The following is a 23,822-nucleotide window of genomic DNA, read 5'->3' as shown; positions in this document are numbered from 1 at the left end:
ATATATCAGATCTCGATTTATGTATTGTCAGCTTCTATCATTAATAATATATATTTATAATTATTATATTTTCTTAGTGAATTGGCCTCTTTATCCTTTAAAAAAATTTTTTTTAAATTTATTTATTTGACAGACAGAGATCACAAGTAGGCAGAGGCAGCCAGAGAGAGGGGAGGAAGCAGGCTCCCCGCTGAGCAGAGAGCCTGATTCGGGGCTCGGTCCCAGGACCCTGGGATCATGACCTGAGCTGAAGGCAGAGGCTTTAATCCACTGAGCCACCCAGGTGCCCCTGGCCTCTTTATCCTTAAGAAATGTTCCTCTTTATTCTGGAAATACTTCTTGCTTTTTTTTTTTTTAAGATTTTATTTATTGAGAGAGAGAGAGAGCATGAGCAGGGGGGAGGGTGGGCAGATGGAGAGGGAGAAGCAGACTCCCTACCACCCGCCCTCTAAGCAGCAAGCCCGATGCAGGGCTCAGTCCCAGGACCCTGGGATCATGACCTGAGCTGAAGGCAGATGCTTAATCAACTGAACCGCTCAGGAGCCCAGTTCTTGTTCTAAAATTTGCTTAACCTGGGGGGACCTGGGAGGCTCAGTTGGTTAAGCATTTGACTTGTGATTTCTGCTCAGGTCATGCTATCAGGGTTGTGAGATTGAGTCCTGCCTCTGGATCTCCAGGGAGTCTACCCCTTTCTCTCTCCCTCCCCCCTCCCCTCCCCGCCCCTGCTCATGTTCTTTTTCTCTCTCAAAAATAAATACATAAAAGTATAAATAAAATCTACTTGGGACACCTGTGTGGCTCAGTCAGTTAGGTGGCTGCCTTCCACTCTAGTCATGATCCCAGGGTCCTGGGATCGCGTATCAGGCTCCTTGCTTAGTGGGGATACTGCTTCTCCCTCTGCCTGCTTTTCTCCCTGCCTGTTGCTCCTCCTGCATGTGCTCTCTCTCTGACCAATAAATAAATAAAATCTTTTAAAAATGAATGAAATCCACTTAATCTGATGCTAATATAGGCATTTCAGCTTTCTATTGATTCACATTTGCATGTTTTATCTTTTTTCCTTTTCTATTTTGAAGATAGTATATCATTGAGTCTTAAAAAAAAAAAATTCAACCTGGGTGGCTCAGTTGGTTAAGCGGCCATCTTTGGATTTTGGCTCAAGTCATGATCTCAGGGTCATGAGACCCAGCCGGGCACGAGACCCTGGCGGGCGTGGAGTTGCTTAAGACCCTTTCTGGCCTCTCCCCCTGCCCCTGCCCTCTCCTCGCCCCTCGCATGTGCATGCTCTCCCTTTCTAATAAGAAAAGAATAATTAGAAAAAACAATCTGATGTTCTCTGCTTTTTAAGTGGTTCAAAACATTTATGTTTAATATAATTATGTGGTTAGATTTAAATGTACCATCTTGCTAATTGTGTTCTATTTGTCTCAACTGCTTTTTTCCTTTTTAAAATTTTCCTGACTTACTTTAGATTGAAAATTTTCCCCCTGATTTCATTTTATCTCCATTAGGCTTATAGCAGTTAATTTTTAAATGCTCTAGGACATACCTATACTTTAAAAAACTTTCTGCAGTCCTCTTACAAATAATATCATGCCATTTCACACAGAGCATAAAAATGTTACAATATCTGTTTACCTTTTCCTTCCCTTTCCTTTGTGCTACTATTATATTTTACTTCTACATATGATATATAGCCACAATAATTGTTTTTATTCTATAAAATATGTTTAATACTTAATATATTTATATTCTTACTGTATAAATATAAATATTCTTGGTATAGTTAATTACCTTTTTAAACAACTTTAGTGAAATAAAATTGACATAAAATACCCACATTTAAAGCATATAATTTGCTAATTTTTTACACAAGCATTTCTGTGAAACCAATACTACAGTCAAGATAATAAACATACTCCTCACCTCCCCAAGTTCCCCATGCACCTTTGTAATCTTTCCTTCTTGCTGTGCTTATCCCTGTTGAGATGATCTTATGAGTTTTTCTCTTACAACCTGTTAATATGGTGAATTATGACTTCAACCTACTAATCCTTCCTTTTGGTTCTTTCCCTGGGTAGTTTCCTTACATATACACACCTTTCAAACCCAGCTGAGTACTTGCTGTGGCCTTCTACAGATGTCTACAGTTCTCTTGTGCTTAGGCTGCTTCCACTCCCGGCCTCTGGCACACGAACTCTAGCCACCGTGGCCTTCTTGGACACCCATCACCATCTCCTCAGCTCAGGAAGACTACTGGGCTCTGCCTGGCTTTCCCCCTCCCTGTGCAGTAGCCCGAGAACAGAAGGGTCTTGCTATACAGAAGCAATACTCACACTCGGCTCAAGTTGGGGAGAGCTGTCTGGCAGAGACCGTGAGGATGGGAGGGACACGCAGGTGAGATAGGACGGTGGACTGAGGATGGTGTTGCAAGGTCGAGGGACAGTTATTTGGGGGAGGGAGATCGAATCATGTATAAAAACCTTACAGAAAGAGGCCGACGATGAGAAGCTGGGAAAGGAGGGGAAACGACCATGGGTTGACCATGATGCTGGCTGCACAGACTGGCACTCAGGCCATTTTTCAGCCGGCCTAGTCACGATTTTGTGTCTAAATTCACTCTGGGCAGTTTGCAAGCGAAGTGTCTTCCTTTAATCACTCTCATCCTCATGAGATTCAGAGCGACTGTTGGAGACCCATTAGCCATCCTTACGTGATTGCCTAGGAAGGAGACGAGTGTGAAGGCTTCAGAGGACCCTGATCCACTTTGGATGGAAGCTCCTTTAAGAACTCCAGAACCAAAAAAAAAAAAAGAACTCCAGAACCCTCTGGATTTGATTAGGACTCTATGCTCCATGTTCTTGGCTATTGTATGTGGCAAGCCAGATTCTCTCGTTTTGACTTCTCTAGAGAATCCTGCTTTTATACTGGAATACTAGAACTTCACACCCTCCTGGCCGAGCAGGTACATGAGGGCAGATTCCATAGCCGAGGAGAGGGAAGAGGCTGAGTGAGAGGAAAAGCATAGTTTTCGGTGGACGATGCAGATGGAGTGTAGAAGACTAGGCAGCTGACCGTGCCCTGGAGGTCCAACAAGACGTAACGAGTGGAGCATTGGCAACAAGTGGGGCCCCTCAGGGCAATGCAAGCATGTTACGGATCCAGACAGGCAGTCCACAGCCCACAGCAAGGCTTGCTGACTACGCAGAGGAAAGAAAGACTTTTATCCTCCTGGGCACCACATTCTCTCTCCCAGGTGCCCTGCCTATCACAGGCTCCTTGGATACAGACTTTTGGAACACAGGATTATTGGCAGTTGGTGGAGTCTAAATTATTCATGCATTCTTTCTCTTAACAGCTTGTAGAAACCACAATTCCAGTCTTCAGTTTTTAGCGGAGCTCTGCCTTTGAACAGAGGATCTCACTGATAAAGGTTAAAACTAGGAACAGTGAGAAGAGTTTAGGGAGAAGACAAAGTGAGTCTTCTCCCTTGCGCACTGTAAAACTTAAAACGTTATGCTCAGGGATAAATAATGAGGCAGGAAATAGATAAACAGATTGTTTTTTCTTGAGTAAGCATTTGCTTCTTCTCGTGTCAGCATTTGATTGCTTTATAGGTTATGCATAATATCCCATGAACATCGCGCTCGCTGCTTTCCCACATTGTCTAATAATCACTGATGCATCTGCTCCCCACACCAGAGTGAAATTTTTGTGGATAGAGACAGAGTCTTATTAATCTCTGTATCCCCAGCACCTAGTAGTGATGAATGATAAAAATTATTTTCATACCAAGCATATATTATTCCAGAAGTCATTTGAATTAGAAATTTCTTCATAGCAAACATCATATCTTTCTTTTCTGGTGTCAGTAGGAAGTCACTCGGAACAGTCCCTCACAGGCATTTAGTGAATGTTGATGATGCTAATGATGACATCTAGTTTCCATGGCAACATGCACTTACATTTACTGTGTTTCTTGGACTACGTGAAATTTGGAAAAAATATATGCTTCTTCCCATATTGTGAGAAAATCTTTTGTATTACAGTATTTCTATCACCTTATCTTCTTTCTAAATGTGTTTATCCTAAGTAGTTGAATCAATGATCGACACATTGTGGACGATAATGAGGCCAAATTTAGAAATCGTATTGGGTGGGGGTGGAGAGGGAGAAAAACAGAGGGGAAGGAGGTGGAATGTTAAAAATATATGGATGGCAAACTCATTGCAGAACACATTCCCTTTCTCCCTTTTTCTCCCCTTGCATTGCCCCATTCTGATCCCCATCAACTAAATCCAACTTTTTTTTTTTTTTTTTAAAGAGTGAGTGTGTAAGTGCATGCACCAGCAGTGGCAGGGGGCTTGGGTGGAAGGGCAGAGGGAGAGAATCTTAAGCAGACTCTGTGCTGGGTACGGAGCCCAGTGTGGGGAAGGGGGCTCGATCTCACTACCCTGTGATCATGACCTGAGCTGAACTCAAGAATCAGACATGTAACTGACTGAGCCACCCAGGTACCCCAATCCAACCTTCTTTAAACCTTGAAATCACTTTACTTTCTGTATAGACCATACTGAAAACTGTGAAAGGGGGACCTAAGCTACTCTCCCGTTTAAAATCCTTTGGAAGCTCCCGATAGCAGCTCCTTGTCTGGGCGCAGCAAGCCCTTCTTTAAAGTATAGCCTTTAGCTACTCTTGGTTCTTTCTCCCAGCTCTGCCAGTTTGCATCTTCTGCTCAATCTGTCTTAATTTTCTTTCTTTTCTTTTCTTTTTTTTTTTTTGCAATAATTTTATTCTTTTTATTTAGATTTAATTTATTTCAGACAAGAATGTTTTTAATATTAAGCATGCAGATGTGTGTGTTTTCCATGCTCCATATCCTATGAGTTGCATTCATTTTACATTAAAGGAAAGAGAATTTGTTTCATGGTGACCTTCTTCCTGGATCCCTGTCAGCTCTTAGGCTCCAAGTTCCTCATGGCAATGGCCAAAGGCTTTGGGGTCCACACTGGCAGCCACAAATGTGGTTTTCACCATGCACTCAGCTCGAGCCAGCAAGCCTTCCAGATTCTTGGTCACACAGGGGGCAGTGTCGCAGGGGCTCTCCTGGGCAGGGATGCTGGAGCTGTCAGTCTCCTGCAAATTTTCTGAACCTTGCTGGTTAACCTTGGATAGGTTATCCCTTTATCACCTGTAGCTTATGTTTGATTTCAAATCTGACTTTAGGCCTCACCTTGCTAGGGAAATCATTTGAGATTCCCTCTCACTCCTGGCTTAGGCACTGACCCCTGGACTTTGGGACACCTTGGGCACTTTGCACCATTGAACTGAGGCCAGTGGTGTGTAAACCGAGTGCCTCAGTGGACAGCAAACCCTTTGAGAGCAGGAGCTCTGTCTTTTAGCTCTAAATCCCCAGTCCCAGAATGGCTTCCGGCTGAGTAGTTACTGCTTCTGAGTGAATGAGTGAAGTGGCCCAGTGCTGCCTGGGACTCCTTGTGCTCAAGTTCTACCTCTACTGGAGTTGTTTTAATACATTCGAGAAATGTGATATTAAAACTTAATTCTGTGGAAAAGAGTCAGAACATGTAGCATTGCTAATAGGTCCAAATCTAGGAGGAAGCATCTGCCTCAGGTCTTGGCAGATTTCCTTGCCTCCCTCTAATCTGTTCTTTTATCCAACAGATGTCTGAGTACTGCAACCTCAAGATGATTAATAACTCAAGGATTGGGGGAGGGGAGTGTTTTTGTATTTTTTTTTTTTTTTTCTTTCTTAACCAGTACTTTGGACTCAAATCTTTCCATTTACTTCCATGGGTGAGAACAATTCTATTTTCTTCTCTTGAGGTGCGTGCCTTTATAGGTTCAGCTGTGAGTAACTGTTAGGAATTGATAGTTACTTGTTAGCTATGGAAGAAATGACAGATGGGTGTGGGTTTCCGGGATCTATAGCGGAGAAGAGGGCCCGGGGTCAAGAGCAAGTGGTGACGTCCTCACGTTTAGGAAAGGATAGTTCGTTCCGACGAATCTGAGCACAAGAAGAAATCAGCTCCATGTGTCGAGGTCGACCATGGTTGACTTCTTTACTGAGTTAGGCATCTAAACATATGATTGGGACTCCTTGGGAGGCCTTGGACTTACTGAAAAGGACTTGAAGTCCAAGCGAAAACTTGTATTTTCCCAATCATCAGAGAGTACAGATACAATTCCTGGAATATGATGGTTTCTGTGCTTAAAAGATTGGCAGTGGATCTCGATAAACTGGTAGTTCTCGTCCTGGGCTCTAGGCACTAATTTTGTATTTGTGAGCATTTAGGTATACAAGGATCTGTTACAATTGATGGTATTCGTCATAACTCTGTAGGACAGTATGATGGGTAGGTATCCCCAGTGTTTCAGATGTGACTTGTATTTGGTTTCATGAATTTGATTCAGTTAAGATAAACTGCAAATTCCGCGGCTGGGTCCTATGCTTTTGTATCTACATTATAAAGAGATCTCTGTGCTGGAGGTGGGGAAGGGGGAGGAAATCCAAAACCAAGGACAGAAAGATGGGAGCAGGTATAAAATATATACTTCTAAAGAATCAAGGAAAAGAAACAGGGCTGGGTCCAAGGCTGGGTTCTTCTGCTTAACAGTGGTATCGCAAGCTAAGGGATTCTGGAAGTACGATTTAGTTATGAAGTTGAGCAAAAGTACATTATGTAATAGACATAATAATAAATATATATTATATAAATAATAAGTATTATTTATATAATAAATAATATTTATATAATAGATAATAAATATTATTTATATAATATATAAATAATAAATATATATAATATAAATAATAATGAATAAATATTTATGCTTTACACATATTCCCTACTGGGGCGCCTGGGTGGCTCAGTGGGTTAAAGCCTCTGCCTTCAGCTTAGGTCATGATCCCAGAGTCCTGGGATGGAGTTCCAAATCAGGAACTCCAGGGAACTCAGGAACTCAGCAGGGAGCCTGCTTCCCCCCACTCTCTCTCTGCTTGCCTCTTTGCCTACTTGTGATCTGTCTGTCAAATAAATAAATCAAAATCTTTAAAAAAATACTTAAAAAAATACTCTCTACTCATTAAAAAGTGCTTTTTTGTTGTTGTTTTGTTTTGCATTCAAGACAGACCCAAATTTATGCTGTTGAAGATTTATTTTGAGAATGGATATTAGAGACAATTGAAAAGGTTTCATTCAGAAAGTTGTAGATCTAACGATGAGCATCAAACTTCCATTTCAGTAGCAAAAAAGGAAACAGATGTGACACACACTTAATGAAAAATTTAGTGCCTTTCTTGAATCATTAGAATATTTATTCTAGTCATCCACATAATAATGAATGTATAATTTCTACAGGGGAATCTGTATCTATCTGACCCAATCTATGATAATGTAAACATTTAAAAATTGATTATCATCTCCTGTTTAGTTTAGTTAGAAGAGTAGGGAGTGGTAACCCACAGAGAAATGGATATTCTACAGAAGTCCTTCAAGTAGCTAATAATAGAAATAACTATGATTTATTATTCTTTATTAAGGGTTAAGTAGTTTACTAAACACTCTGTCTACTATCTATATAAATTATTAGAAAATTCTTATTAAGTATTAAAAATTGACATTAAAAAATAAAGTTTAAATAAGAATTTCCATAATTTTTACAAAAAATAAAGTTTCAATAAGGTGAATGGCCAAAGTCACACGGGCAAAACGTGGTAGGAAGTAGAACAGGGATTTGAACTCCAGAGTCTGAACCCAGTGTCCGTGCTTATGCAAGTTACTACTCAAATGAGCAATGTGCAATTTTCCCTGGGGATCTCTGGAACTGAAATCTAGGTCTGGTCATTCTAAATACACCGTCTGATTTTTAGCTGTGGGTGCTGCAAACTTGATCCAAAAGGAGGAAGTGTGACTGCATTCTCTGCAACGGTCACTAGATGGAGCCAGTGCACCGAAAAGCCATTACAGTCTTTTTGGAGCCCGGCACACAGGATTTATTCTAGGAAGTCAGCAAAGGCTGGTTTTGATTGGAAAAGTGCTAAAAAGATCACTCCCTCTGACAGCTGGCTTTTTTTTTCTTTTCTGGATAATGTAGATGAAGAGGAAGATGAGAGGTCTCTGGAGGTGTAGAGAATTGCTAGAGCCAAGAGCTATGTGGGATGAATGCATAATCAACGAATTCTGTTCTTTCCCAGGAGTGGTTTTAATAATCTGATGTGTGGCTGGGCTGGTGGGTTGTGGAAGCAGAGCATGATATTACCCTTCTCTGTGTGATCTGCCTTAGAGATTCCAGCCTTTCACATTACATAAAACTGAGTGTACCTCATTGAACCTCTCCCCCCCCCCCCCTTTTTTTTTTTTTTAAGATTTTATATTGGGATGCCTGGGTGGCTTAGTCAGTTAAGCCGCTGCCTTCAGCCCAGATCATGATCCCAGTGTCCTGGGATCAAGTCCTGCATTGGGCTCCTTGCTCAGCAGGGAGCCTGCTTCTCTCTCTGCTTCTGTCTGCCACTCTGCCTGCTTGTGCTCTCACTCTCTCTCTCTCTCTCTCTCTGACAAATAATCAAATAAATAAAATCTTTCAAAAAAAGATTTTGTTTATTTGACAGAGAGTGGGAGAGAGCACAAGCATGGGAAGCAGCAGAGGGAGAGGGAGAAGCAGGTTCCCTGCTGAGCAAGGAGCCCAATGTGGGACTTGATCCCAGGATCCTGGGATCCCCACCTGAGCTGAAGGCAGATGCTTAACCATCTGAGCCACCTAGGCACCTGAACCTCTTCCATTTTTAAAGCCAGCGATGGCTGGGGTTTTATATACACATTGTTATATTAATATACTGATGTATATTTTTTTATATGTACAAAATGATTTGCTCAAGGTCATTTAATGAGAGAACCCAAGTCTTGTGCCCTCAACATCATGGTTCTTTATACCACATCACTCAGCCACTGCACTAATGTGCCATCATAATCACTAGGACTAGAAATGGGTAACGTGTGTCTAAAGAGGCCCAACAGAAAGGAATTGGCTGTCCTGAGTGGGGCAGGTTAATGAAAGAAAACTTTGATAATGTTGAGGCCTCATCCTTCCCACAAAAGTAGAGATGCTAACTTGAGTAAACCTCTGCCAGACAGTGTGGCAGAGTGGGAAGAAAATAATTGAGCCCTAAACTCCCAATGAGTCTTAGGCTTAGGAATGGCACCATACCTAATCTGAGTATAATCCTATCAAGTCCTAGCACGTGGCTTTATCTCTTCTGCCATCTGAGATAACCTCGGTATATGCCACTACAAAAATCAAGCATACAAAATAATAAAGCAGTGTCTATAAATAATTCTACCAGTTCATCTAAGGGAGGGTGACATGTGGGGAGGCAATGGGAGCTGAAGCCTTGTGTCCACCCAGAGAACTTTGGCACTCCAGGGTGGCCACAAGAACCCCTGTTAAGCCTCTTGTGTCAACTTGCAGAAATAGTAAGTTTGCATCAGGAATTAATGTGTGGACTTGGGGAAAATAAGGTGCCGTCTGTGTATCTACAGTGTAGCCCCAAGAGAACTTGCTCAAAAAGTGCCCTATGTGAGAAAGGAAAACTTAGAGAAAAGAGAGCTCTAACAGAGTTGTGGTAATAGTGGGGAAAGAGTAGCTACCCATGTGAAAGCAAACACCGTTGGACGGATGGAAGAGAGAGGGAACCTCAGAGTAATGAGTATGAACAATGGCAGCTTCAGGTTTCCCTTCCCTGGGAAATCCAGCTCCATTCATTGGGAAAGCATTTACCATGCTCTAGTGACGTGTGGGGAATGCAACATTTTTGGTGTAATCTTGGAGAACTATTTAAGATACACAAAAACAGATTAAGTTTATTGGCAAGAAGGGGATTGTAAGAGAAGACAACTCAGAAGACATGTTACTGATTAGGGTTTTGAAGAATGCATGTTTTCTTCAAGAAAGAAAGAATATTTTCCAAGTAGAAAGGGAAAAGAAGGGCATTTGAAACTAGGGACACAGTGAAGGCATTCTTCAGACTGGTGGTGTTGTGTTAACCAACCATCCCAAAGTTAACCGCCAAAGATGATAATTTATTTTGATTGTGAATCGAATTTGATCAGAGCTAGTCAAGGATGGCTCAGCTCCGATGAAGCAGCTGCACCTGGGGCTGGTGAATCTACTTTCATAATGGCAGACTCACAAGTTGGTCCTGGCTCTAGGATCAAAGCTCAGCCAGGCTTGGGCTTTGACATAGCTGCCTGGAGTTCTTGGCAGTGTGACAGCTTCGTGGCTGGTTTCAAGAGATTATTCAGAGCATATCAAGAAGCTGTGTTACCTTTGATGACCTAGCCTAAAAAGTCCTATAGCTTGCTTCTACTATAATCTTAAACTAATCCAGTTTCAAGAGTGGAGAACATAGATTCTACGTATCAACTGGAAGTGTGTTAAGTCACATATAAGAAAATACTATTGTGAATGCCTTTGGAAAATACAATTTGCTTTGGGCACCGATGAGTGAAACATTGTGGCTTATTCAAGGAATGGTTTAATAACACAAGCATTTCTTCCTTCCTAAAACAGTAAACAATATAGAATTTTTTTTTTGTTTATGGAGGAGAAAGATTCCTATATTAAATCCAGTTAGGCAAATACCAAAATCCGGGGGCCTTAATATTTTATTTTTCAAACAGATGTAATCATACTTCCTTTGCCTACTATCAGAATGCTCCCCCTTTACTCCCAGCTCCACTGAAGTATAATTGACATGTAACATTGTATACATGAAGGTATACAATGTGATGATTTGATACACTTATATATGGTGAAATGATTACCACAGTAGGGTTGTTAACATCTCATTATGTGAGCGGTCATATAATCACTTTTTGTTTGTTTGTTTGTTTGTTTGTTTTGTGTTGAGAACATTTAATATCTACTGTCTTAGCAAATTTCAAGTATATAATAACAGTATTGTTAACTCCAATGCTGTGCATTAGATTTCCAAGATATACTCGGCTTTTTTTTTTTTTTTTTTAAGATTTTATTTATTTGACAGACAGATCACAAGTAAGCAGAGAGGCAGGCAGAGAGAGAGGGGGAAAGCAGGCTCCCTGATGATCAGAGAGCCCGATATAGGGCTCGATTGCAGGACCCTGACATTATGACCCAAGCTGAAGGCAGAGGCCCCAACCCATTGAGAGACCCAGGTGCCCCAAGATTTACTTCTCTTAATTGGAATATTATAAGTTTTGACTGACAGCACCCTATTTCCCATACCCCATAGCCCCCTGGCAACCACCAGTTTGCTTTATGTTTCAGTAAGTTCAGCATTTTTAGATTCCACATATGAGTGGAGTACACATATAGTATTTGCCTTTCTCTGTCTGACTTATTTCACTTAGCATGATGCCCTCAGGATCCATCTGTGTTGTTGCTGATGGCAGGATTTCCTTCTTTTCCATGGCTAACTAATATTCCATTGTACCTATGTATGACTGTCTGTCTATCTCACAGCTTCTCTATTCATTCATCCACAGATGGACACTTAGGTTGTGTCCATATCTTGGCTGTTGTGAGCAATGCTACAATGAACATGGGAATACAGATATCTCTTTGAGATCCTGATTTAATTTCATTTGGATAAATACACCCAGAAGCAGCCTTGCTGGATCTTATGGTAGTTATATTTTTAACTTTTGAAGAACTTCCATGTTGTTTTCCATAGTGGTTATACCAATTTACATTCCCACTAACAGTGCTGAAGCGTTCTCTTTTCTCAATATTCTTCTTCCTTTTTTTTTTTAAGATTTTATTTATTTATCAGAGAGAGAGAGAGCGAGCGCACAAGCAGGCAGAGGCAGAGAGAGAAGCAGGCTCCCCGTCAAGCAAGAAGCCTGATGTGGGGTTCGATCCCAGAACCTAGGATCATGACCTGAGCCGAAGGCAGCAGCTTAACCCACTGAACCACTCAGGCATCCCATTTTTTTTTTTTTAAGATTTTATTTTTCTCAACATTCTTGACAACACTTCTTAACTTTTTAACTTTTTAACTTTTTAATTTTGATAATAGCCATCTTAACAGATATGAGGTGATAGCTCAATGTGGCTTTGATTTGCATTTTCCTGATGATTAGTGATGTTGAGCACCTTTTCATGTATCTGTCGGTCATTGATGTCTTCTTTGAGAAAATGTTCCTCTGCTCTATTTAGTTCCTCTGCTCATTTTTTTAATGTTTCTTTTTTTATATTTTATTTTTTTGACAGAGAGAGAGAACAGAGGGAAAGGGAGAGGGAGAAGCAGACTCCCTGCTGAGCAGGGAGCCTGATGTAGGGCTCCATCCTAGGACCCTGGGATCATGACCTGAGCCAAAGACAGACACTTAACCAACTGAACCACCCAAGTGCCCCCTTCTGTTCATTTTTAAATTGGATTTTTTTTTTCTCTTGAGTTGTATGAGTTTTTCCTATATTCTGGATATTACCCCTTATCAGATAGATAGTTTGTAAATATTTTCTACCATTCTTAGGTTGATTTCTCATTTTGTTGATTATTTTTTTTACTGGGTAGAACTTTTTAGTTTGATGCAGTCCCATTTATTAATTGTCACTTGCTTTTGTGTTTTTGGTGTGATATACAGAAATCATTGTGTATATGCAGGGTTTATTGCTTGGGCTCCGAATTCTGTTCCATGATTTATATGTCTACTTTTATGCCACCACCATGTTCTGATTACTATAGCTTTGTGTATAGTTTGAAACCAGAAAGTATGATGCCTTCAGCTTTGTTCTTTCTCAGAATTTCCTTTTTTTTTAATTATTTATTTTTTTAAAAGATTTTATTTATTTATTTGACAGACAGAGATCACAAGTAGGCAGAGAGGCAGGTGGTGGAGGGCAGGCTCCCTGCTGAGCAGAGAGCCTGTTGCGGGGCTTGATCCCAGGACCCTGAGATCATGACCTGAGCCGAAGGCAGATGCTTAACCCAGTGAACCACCCAGGTGCCCCATTTTTCCGAATTTCTTTGACTATTTGGGGTATTTTGTGGTTCCATATGAACTTCATGATCATTTTTTCTATTTCTGTGAAAAAATGCCATTGGAATTTTGATAAAGATTGCATTGAATCTGTAGATTGTGTTGGGTGGTGTGGACATTTTAACAATATTAATTCTTCCAACCCACGAATATGGAATATTTCCATTTGTGTCCTATTCAGTTTCTTTCATCAGGTTCTCACCTTTTCTAATGTACAGATCTTTTACCTCCTTGGTTAAATTTATTAAGTATTTTATTCTCTTTTTTTTCAGATGTTTACTTGATGTCTAGAAACACAACTGATTTCAGTATTTTGACATTGAGTCCTATAAATTTACCAAGTTCATTGATTAGTTCTAACAGTTTTTTGGTGGAGTTCTTAGGGTTTTCTATATGTAAGATCTTATCATTTGAAACAGAGACCATTTTACTCTTTCCAGTTTGATGATTTTTATTTATTTTTCTTGTCTGATCGCTCTGACTAGAACTTCTAGTATTATGTTGAATAGGAGTGGTGAGATTGAGTACCCTAGTCTTTTCCTTGATTTTAAAAAGGACAAGCTTTCAACCCTTTATCTTTGAGTATGATGCTAGCTGCAGGTTTGTCATATACAGTCTCTATTATGTTGAAGTGTGTTCCTTTTATAACCAAACTACTGAGAGTTTTTGTCATAAAGGGGTATTGCCTTTTGTCAGATACTTTTTCTGCATCTATTGAGGTGATTGTATGATTTTTGTAAAAAAATTATTTATTTATTTATTTGACAGACAGAGATGACAAGTAGGCAGAGAGACCAGAAGAGAGAGAGAGGAGGAAGGAGGCTCCTAGCTATTCAGAGATCCTAACTCGGGGCTTGATCCCAGGACCCTGGGTTCATGACCTGAGCTGAAGGCAGAGGCCCTAACCCACTGAGCCACCCAGGCACCCCTGATCGTATGATTTTTGTTTTTATTATATTGTGATTTATCACATTTATTGATTTGTGTATGTTGGACCATCCTTTCATCCTGGGGTAAATACCATTTGGTCATGGTGTATGATACTTTGAATAGACTGTTGAGAATTTTTCCATGTATATTACCCAGGAATTTTGGCCTGTATTCTTTTCTTGCAGTGTTCTTGTATGGCTTTGGTATATAGGGGTGGGGAATGCTGGCCTTGTAAGATGAGACTGGGAATATTCCCTGCTCTTTGAATTTTTGGAAGAGTTCGAGGAAGATTGGTGTTAATTCTTTAAATATTTGGTATAATTAACGAGGGAAATTATCTGGTCCTGGATGTTAGAAAAAGAAAAAGTATATGGAGGAGTAGGGGGAGGGAGGAAGAGGAGCAGAGGAAGAGGGAGAAGCAGACTTCCCACTGAGTAGGGAGTCCAGTGTGGGGCTCAGTCCCAGAACCCTGGGATCATGACTTGAGTCAAAGGCAGATGCTTAACCAACTGAGCCACCTAGCCTCCCCAGTCTTCTTTTTTCTTAGTCTAACTAATGGTTTTACAATTTTTAAAAGTCTGCTTAGAAAACCAGCTCTTAGTTTTGTTGATCTTTTCTATTTACTTCTGGCCTTTATTTCATTCACTTCTGTTCTGCTCTTTGTTATTTCCGTTCTTCTGCTAACTTTGGATTAATTCCTTCCTCTTTTTCTAATTCCTTGAAGTGAAATTTAGGTTGTTGATTTGAGATCTTTCTTTTTTTCTTAATTTAGGCATTTATCATTATAAACTTCTCTCTTAGAACTGCTTTTGCTGTACTATAATTTTTGGAATGTTGTGTTACCATTTTCATTTGTTTCGAGATTTTTAAAAATTTACTCTTTGACTTCTTGACACATTGGTTGTTCTGGAGGGAGGGTGTTGTTTAATTTCCATATCTCCATGAAATTTTCAGCTTTCCTCCTGTAATTTATTTCTAGTTTCATACCGTTGTGGTCAGAAAAGATACTTGTTATGATTTCAGTCTTCCTTTAATAATACTTATTTTAAGCTGGAGAACATCCCATGTGTATTCTGATGCTGTTGGATGGAGTGTCTTATGTATGTTTGTTAAGGTCATCTGTTCTAAAGTATGGCTTAAGTGCAATGTTTCTTTATTGGTTTTCTGTCTGGATGATCTATCCATAGTTGAAAGAGGTACTGACCTCCTCTACTATTATTGCATTATTGTCTATTTCTTCCTTCAGATCTGTTAATATTTGACTAATATATCTAGGTGGTCTGACATTGGGTGCATATATATTTATGATTGTTATATCCTCTTGGTGAATTGACCCCTTTATCATTTTTATTATATAATAACCTTCATTGTCTTTTGTTATGGCTTTTGAGTTAAAATCTGTTTTGTCTTATGTAGTGTAGCTACCCCTCCTCTCTTTTGATTTCCATTTCTGTGGAATATTTTTTTTCATTCTTTCATCTTGAGCCTATGTATATGTATTCTTAAAGCTGATGTGAGTCTTAGTAGGCAGCATGTAGTTTGGTCTTATTTCTCTATCTATCCATGTAGTCTATGAATGGAGAATTTAATCCATTTATATTTATAGTAGTTATTGACAGTAAGGACTTACTAATGCCATCTTACTATTTTATGGCTGTTTTGTAGGTCCATCATTCCTTTCTTTCCTTCTTGCTGTTTTTCTTTGTGCAGTGATGATTTTCTGTAGTGGTATGCTCTGATTCCCTTCGGCTTATCTTTTGTGAATCTACTGTAATTTTTTGCCATATGGTTACAATGAGGTTCACATAAAATACCTTACAGATATAACACTCTATTTTATTCTGATGACAACTTCAATTATATACAAAACCTCTATTCTTTTGCTTCTCCCCCTGCCTTTTGTGTGATTTACTGTTTCCATTTCTGTGGAGTCACATTGTCTGCTTACCCTCTCTACTGCATCTAAACTCCTACCTTTTTGCTCCAATGGTATGCTGGAACTTCTTTCTTCCACAGAGACTCTCTGGACTTCTACAAACTCCCTGTCAGCTGTGGGGGATTGTCTAAGATAGTTTTCTCCAGAAGCTCCTGGACCGTGTTTGAGCAGGGCTGGAACCAGTTCATGGGCCATTGGAGGGTCCACAGCTAGGATAAGGTCTGTATGCCTATGACCTGATACATGGGTGGGTGAGATGGCATGGACGTCAGTGTAAGCAATTATTAGTTCTCTGATGAATATTCCTAAATACCATTTCCCGAAGCAATGCCAGTGAAATAGGATCATCACTTTATCAAACATGGTTAACTGGTATATGTAAACTAATTGGTCACCAAAGGTAACTTTTATTTTAATATTCAAATTTTATGTTTGTTTCTGTTTCTTTACCAAAGGTAGTGATAATGAAAAACCTTTTCTTGAATACATTTTCAAAGAAATTCTGTTTCTGCTATAACCATACAAATACGTTCAAATAATCTGCTTTATTAGATTTATCACAAATAGCAACTCTATGCTCTATTTGGCTGGAATTGTGTGTTTGTTATCACTGCATCTTTTCAATGTTATACATCTTTCGGTGGCTGCTTTCCAACCTATTCTTGGGTTCACATTATAGTATGACATTATTCAGTTTATAAGCAAACTGAGAAATAATTATAATTTATTTAAACAACAGTATTGTTGACCTATGGTATGAGTTATGTTAACTAAGATGGAAAACTCTACAATAATTTTCTGTTATTTTATTAATTACCAAATATTATCTGTACCTAACACCAAACAAATCCCTTCTTTATACATTATAAAAATTTAAAGACTTTTTATTGCAGTTCAGTATATCCTAGATCTCTACACAAATGTGTTTTTGCTGGAAGAACTTCTAGGCTGGTGTGATATATAGTGGTTAAGACCATTGCTCTGGATAAGACAGACTAGATTTTTATAATGGCTCCACAGATACTAGCTGTGTGACCTTAGACAAGTTATTTCACTTTTTAAAATCTCAGCTTCTCTGTTTCTGTGATGTGAACAATAATACCTATTTATGGAGTTACTGAGAAAGCTAGAGAACCAATGCTTATGAAGCTCTTGATAAAATTACTTGTATAAGGTCTCTATAAATGTTGGTTTTTAGTATCTGTTATTTTGACTAAGTTGAGGTGAAGAGGTATCACATAGTTTTATTTTTTCTACATTTGAATTTATAGATATTTTTGTAATAGTGGATTTTGCATGTATTTCATGTAAAATTAGGTTCAGCTATGGGTTACAGAGGCCTAAGGAACAGCAGCTTCAAAAGTAGTATTCCCCCCCTCACCTTTTCCATTTAAAAATTAGCTGCCTAGGTTGGTGTAGTAGTTCCCCTCCAAAAAGTTCCCTGGAATCCACAATCCTTAGAGTTCACCCCGTTGTGATCTTGAGGCTGTGGTCGTTGTCCTCATGATACATAGAATGGTACCTACAGCCCCAGCGTCCAACTTAAGAAGCTGAGTGGAAGAGTGCTTGAAAAAGAAAGTGGCTGAGGGATGCAAAGAGTACAAGGCAGTGGCCTTTCAAGAGAGGTCTCCAAAAGCTGTTGCATATTTCCATTTTATTCTACTGTCCATAATGTAGGCACATGTTCAAACCTAGACACAATGAAAGATTAGAAAATGTATTCGCTTTGCTTGGCTTAGAACTGCAAGTCGTCTTACTGTGAAGGAATGGGGAGCATGGGTACTGGGGACACTGGCATGTATCTCCTACAACACGCTACTTGTGTATTAAATCAACTCATGTGAATTGGTTAAAACTGACTCATTAAACCCAAGTGGTATAAATAAATCCTACCAACTTTGCCAAATCACCATTTCTTCCTGGGAACCAGGTCCCCTAATGTTATTTCAGTCTGGGTCCTTGTACTTTAGCCACTTTGGGCCTTCAGAAAGGTCTGGTTTCAATTTGTTGAGCCCCATTCTCTTCTTTTAAAAACATCTGTCTGATCAGACCTATAAATATAGGACAAACGGAAGGTTGCCAGGGGAAAGGGGGCTAGGAGGATGGGCAAAGCGGGTGAAGGGGATCGAGAGATACAGGCTCCTAGTTATGGAATACATCATGGGAATAAAAGGCATAGCATAGGGAATACAGTCAATGATACTGTAATGGCATTGTTTGGTGACAGATGGGAGCTACGCTTGTGAATATAGCACAATGTATAGAGATGCTGAGACATTATGTTGTACATCTGAAAGTAATGTAACATTGTGTGCCAAGTATACAAAAAAAAAAAAGTTAAAATAAAATTTAAAAGCCCCATGTATTTGGTATTTGATTAAAAAGCTTTCCCCTTCTTCCCACCTATTCTGATTAGACTAGTAGGGTTCTAGAGGGAAGGGGCATCATGTGCTGTTTCATCTCCCTCCTTCTTCTTCTTGCTTATCTCTCTCAGAGTGAGTCAGGGACAGACTGAGCGACACAGACGGAGGCATCTTCCTACCTTTCTTTGGGCCAGGCTCTCTGCTGGTTGACAGTCTGCTGGTAGCAGTGGACACTGCTTTAGGCTCTGCTGATGAGGCTCGCCCCATGTGCTCCATTGGCATTAGTAGTCCCTTGTGAGTTTCCCAAAGCCACTTGACCTCCATGGTGTCCTGCTCAGGATGCAGGGGTCCAGCCTCGGCAGGTCCAGGTGTTCCGGAAGGAGGAGTAGCATGGGCAAGATGAATGGGAGAGCCACATAGTGAGTTCTGGTTAGTAGTCAGGCATCTCCAACTTTATTCTGATTACCGAGCTTCTTAGATAGGCAATTTAATTGGGGTGGGGGTTACAAGCACTCATCAGATAATTTCTCTTTGTTCAACACATGTTGTTTCAGTTAAGCCATAAGGGTACAGACTGGCGCCAGGGATGGGGGACAGGGTCTTGCTTCTTGAGTAATCATGTCCTTCAGAAAGCCATGGGAGGTAGCACAAATATGTGCTTTTTGGTAACTTATTCTGGGGTCTGCAGGAAAACAAGATATAGGTTAATGGAAAACCAGAAGCTATCTGAAGAAACTAGGTATATAGGAGAGAAGTAGGAACCAGAAGGTGTGACGTTTGCAGGAGGCAGGGTGTATTTTAACGGCTTGGTTTGTGAAAGCTTTGGACAAACATCAACTTAGGGAGGAAACCGTCTATTGTGGTGCACATTTAAAATTCTCCATTGTCCTAGGTACAGAATAATGTACTTCCTTGGAGTTGCTTCAGCCCATAAACCTGAAAAAGGGGCTCTTTATTTGAGAGAGATACGGGGATCAGAGGAAAAGGCAAGAGACTAACAGACCATGCTTATCTGCGGGGCTATCCTGCCCCCTGCAGTCACCTGTGGGAGGATCTCTCCCTCTGCAGGGTTAGGCCTGCATTAGTTCAAACCTTAACCTAGTGGGGCAGTGCCCTCTACCAGGCCTCATGGCCCCCGACATCAGGATCTGCAGCCAGTTGTGGAATTTATTTTCTGCATGCTTCAGGAAACGAGATCCCCAAAGGGACCATCGGTCCCTCCTGGGGCTGGCTGTGCCCGTGTCCTGTCTGTGGTCCTCCTTATCCTGCTCTGGGGACTAGATAGACAACCAGCCCAGGGGCCTTCGGCTGCTTCGACATTCAACTGGGGTAAGCTCTGACCCCTGCCCTGTTTTTTCCTTCTTATTCTGATTATACAGACATTTGCCATTTTAACCCTTTCTGAAGTGTTAAAGTTAGTGGCCTTAATTACGTTTACAATGTTATGCAATGACTATTTCAAAAATGTTTTCATGACCCCAACAGAAATTCTGCATACCTTAAAAAAACTCCCCATTTCTCCTCCCCACCAACCCCTGGTAAAACTCAAACTATTACAGGTAGTTCAGATAAGTGAAACAAAATGGTATTTGTCATTTCTGTTTGACTTTTTCATTTAGCATAAGGTAAACATTCACCAATGTTGTAGTACATATCTGAAGTCCATTCTTTTTTATGGCTAATATTCTATTATGTGTATATGCCCCATTTTGTTCATCCATACTTTTTGGCTGTTGTGAATAATGTAGGAAAGAACATTGGCATCTCTCTGAGTTCCTGGTTTCAGTCCTTTTGAGTGTATATTTAGGAGTGCCACTGCTGGGTCTTATGGTAATTTGATGCTTAGCTTCTTTTCTTTAAACATTTATTTATTTATTATTTTGAAGGCCTTCAGGTTTTATTTTTTATTTTTATTTTTATTTATTTATTTTTTAATTAACACCTAATGTATTATGTGCCCCAGGGGTACAGGTCTGTGAATTGTCAGGCTTACACACTTCACAGCACTCACCATAGCACATACCCTCCCCAATGTCCATCACCCACACCCCATCCCTCCCACCCCCTTTACTCCAGCAACCCTCAATTTGTTTCCTGAGATTAAGAGTCTCTTATGGTTTGTCTCCTTCCCGACCCCATCTTGTTTCATTTTTCTCCTTCCCTACCCCCTAAGCCTCTCACTTTGCCTCTCAAATTCCTCTTAACATTTATTTTATTTTATTTTTATTAAAAAATTTTTTAAGTTAAAATTTAAACTTAAAATTTAAGTTAAAATTCAGTTTAGTTAACATACAGTGTGTTACTAGTTTCAGGGTTAAATTTAGTGATTCACCACTTGCATGTAACACCCAGAGCTCATTATATGTCTTCCTTAATATCCCTCACCCAGTTACCCCATCTTCCCACTCGCTACCCCTCTATCAGCCCTCAGTTTGTTTCCTCTAGTTAAGTAAGAGTCTCTTGGGTTTGCCTCCCTCTCTGATTTGTCTTATTTTTCCCACCCTTCCCCTATGTTCATCTGTTTTTTTTTTCTTAAATTCAAAGGATGAGTAAAATCATAAGGTATTTGTCTTTCTTTGACTTATTTCGCTTAGCATAACACCCTCTAGTTCCACTCGTGACATTGCAAGCGACAAGATTTCATCTGTTTTGATGGCTGAATAATATTCCATTGTATGTGTGTTGTGTGGTGTATATGTGTCTGTATGTGCACCACATCTTCTTTATCCATTTATCTGTTGATAGACATCTGGGCTCTTGCCATATTCTGGCTGTTGTGGACATCGTTGCTATAAACAGTGGGGTCCAGGTGCCTCTTTGAATCAGCATTTTGTATTCTTTGGGTAAATACCTAGTACTTGTCATAGGGTAGTTCTATTTTTAACTTTTTGAGGAACCTCCATACCATTTTCCAGAGTGGCTGTACCAGTTTGCATTCTGAAAAGCACTGTAAGAGGGTTCCCTTTTCTCTGCATCCTTGCCATCAATGTTTATCTTCTTGAGGAATCGTGGAACTCTTTTCCAAAGCATCTGCACCAAGAGCTTATCAGTTTCTCACTTTCTCCGTATCTCACCAACAGTTCTACATACCATTTTTTGACTATACCCATCCTAAGAGATTGGAAGCCATAGCTCATTGTAGGGTTTTTTTTTTTTAATTGAAATATAGTTGACGCACACTATTACGTTAGTTTCAGGTGTACAGCATGATGGTTTGAAAAGTCTATGTATTATGCTGTGTTCACTACCAGCGTAGCCACCACCTCTCACCATACAAGGCTATTGTGATACCGTTGACTCTATTCCCTATGTTGTACCTTTCATCCTGGTGACTTACTCATTCCATGACTGGAAGCCTGTAGCTCCCACTCCCGTTCACCCATTTTGCCCATCTTTCTATCCCCTTCATTGTGGTTTTGATTTACATTTCCCTGATGACTAATGACCTAATGCATATTTTCCCCATGTTTATGGGCCAGTCGTATTTCTTCTTGGAGAAGTGCTTATTCAGGTCCTTTACACGTTGTTTCAAACTAGGTTGTTTGTCTCTGTGGGGGCTCCTCCTTTCTTGCAGCTGCCATAGGGGAGAAGAAAGAATTTTCCGTGCTGCTGCATTTGCCAAGAGGTCATCTTCTCCTGCCTCTGGTGATCTTCTGATGGTTCTTGGTTGGTGAATCAGTTCAGGCTCTGCTGTCCCTGTAGTGGAGAAAGGGGCTGGGTAATGGGAGGCTCTGACAGTGTAAAAACTGTGTTTCCGGAGATCACCTCTGAATGATCAAAAAATTGTAATCAGATCTTACACGACCTGTTTCATTTATGCATAAAATAATTCATTTTTAGAACAGGAAGCGACCTTAGAGTTCATTGGGTCCAACTCCATTATTTTACAGAGGAGGTCCAGGTCCTGAAAGGTGAGCTAACTTTCCCCATTATTTTGCTAATTTAAAACTGATTTTTAAAATGCCTGGTTTATGTGTCCCTATGATTGGCTGAAAAAGTGTGTTTTCACTGGAAGAGGACACATTCGAGAGACGACCTATTTTTGTTTTCCCTTCACCAGGTGAAAGAGGAAGATGCAAGATGAAAATATTTTGTTGTCAGCTCTAATACATGAATGGTTTCTAGACTTCCTGGGATCAGACTGTTCTTCTCAGTGAATTTAGATGAACAGTGCACTTGTCCAGCACTCTAGCCTCTGCAAAGTGCTATCTTACTCTTCCAACATTCCGACTGTCAGCAAGCAGCTTCCTCTACCATTGCCTGGGTGAGGACGTGGCCACGACCATCAGTAAACTGGTGGCAGCTTTTGGAGCAGATCACGGTCCCTTGTCTCTGTGACTCTGTGAAAGTGATCTGCCTGCCATTGCACTAATTACCAGCAAGCCGAAGCAGAAAGAGCATCAGAATGTGGGGTTAGAGAACCCAGCCCTGTCCCTCCCTGATGGTGACTAGGGAATCACTTTACCTTTCTGATTCTCAGTCTCCTCATGTGTAAAACAGAGACACAAAGAACACTTATCCATCTAATTTTTGTGGGAATCAACACAGAAAATGGAACAAAGGTCTTTTGTGAATATAGAGAACTATACAGATGTTAGTGATTGCTGTGATGCAGCCGTCTCCGTAGAGGGTCACTTCGTGTATTATAAATAAGACTTTGTAAGGTTGAATGGCATTGGAAGCTTAGGAAAGCTTCAGAGGGCTCCTGCAGCGTAAAAGATGATGTTCTCTTCATCCTCGGGTCTTATCACCACCCGTAACCATTGTTATTTAGAATTCAACAGACATAACAAGCTAAGTCCTCTTGAAATATTCCCCACTTTGTAAATACAGCTTTGCTTTTACAGTTCTCTTACCAGCAGAAAGATGCAACGTTTGCTCATTTCACCTAGCATTTGAAAGGTCAGTCATGAAAATCTGAAAATCTTTCCAACACAGAAATCCAGTCACGACGCTCCTATTATTAAAACCTTTTAACTCCCTGTGGCTCACAGGATAAAGTCCAAATGCCATGACGGCAGATCTTTTTTCTACCCAAGTGGACGGTAAATATGCAAATGAATTTATTAATCAAACCCCTGTCGCTGGTGTACAAGGCCCACTCTGGTCCCTTCCCCGTGTGCTTTCTGCCTCATGGCCTACGTCCCTTTGCACACACCCTTTGCGCCTCTGCCCCTCTTGCCCAGAACCACAGTTGCTGTCTTTGTTGTGGCCTCTTTGTCTGATGGGCCACCTGAGCCACGTCGAGTGCCTTTCTCCCTCTCTGCCTCGTTGCCACTTTCATATTTATCCTTGAAGACCCAGCTCAGAAGCCACCTCCTCTGTGAAAACATCTCTGACCTCCTCTTCCTCCCTCGGAGGATTAATCAGTCCTTCTCTGGAGGGGTTCAGGGGCAGGGGGAGAGCGTTTCCCACAGGATTCTTTGATTTTGTCATTTCATTTGAGATTTTTGCCTAGCCATTAGGCCACAAGCATTTTGAGGGCTGGGCCAGAATCGTCTTCTTCTTCTTTTTTTTTTTTTAAATATTTTATTTATTTATTTGACAGAGAGA

Source organism: Mustela nivalis (assembly GCF_964662115.1).
Source record: "Mustela nivalis genome assembly, chromosome: 7".
NCBI classification, from domain to species: domain Eukaryota; kingdom Metazoa; phylum Chordata; class Mammalia; order Carnivora; family Mustelidae; genus Mustela; species Mustela nivalis.
The sequence above is the reverse complement of the archived record's forward strand: the minus strand, read 5'-3'. Positions refer to the sequence as shown.